This window comes from Bombus pyrosoma, linkage group LG3 (genome assembly GCF_014825855.1).
Source record: "Bombus pyrosoma isolate SC7728 linkage group LG3, ASM1482585v1, whole genome shotgun sequence".
Classification (NCBI taxonomy): domain Eukaryota; kingdom Metazoa; phylum Arthropoda; class Insecta; order Hymenoptera; family Apidae; genus Bombus; species Bombus pyrosoma.
The window spans coordinates 149,352-149,913 of NC_057772.1; positions in this window are offsets into that span (position 1 = coordinate 149,352).

The following is a 562-nucleotide window of genomic DNA, read 5'->3' on the forward strand; positions in this document are numbered from 1 at the left end:
TCGTAATACCACATAACGTTGTGCGCTATATCATAATTCCACATAACGTTATACGCTATATTGTAATACTACATAACGTTATAGGTTATATCGTGGTACCACATAACGTTATACGTTATATCGTAATACTACATAACGTTGTACGTTATATCGTAATACCACATATCGTTGTACGTTATACCGTAACTATACATAACCTTATACGTTATATCGTAATACCACATAACGTTATACGTTATAAAGTAATACCACATAACGTTATACGATGTAACGTAATATTACATAACGTTATACGATATATCGTAATACCACATAACGTTGTACGCTATATCGTAATACCACATAACGTTATACGTTATATTGTAATACTACATATCGTTATACGTTATATCGTGGTACCACATAACGTTATACGTTATATGGTAATACTACATAACGTTATACGTTATATCGTAATACCACATATCGTTGTACGTTATACCGTAACTATACATAACCTTATACGTTATAACGTAATACAACATGTCGTTATGCGTTATAAAGTAATACCACCTAACGTTAT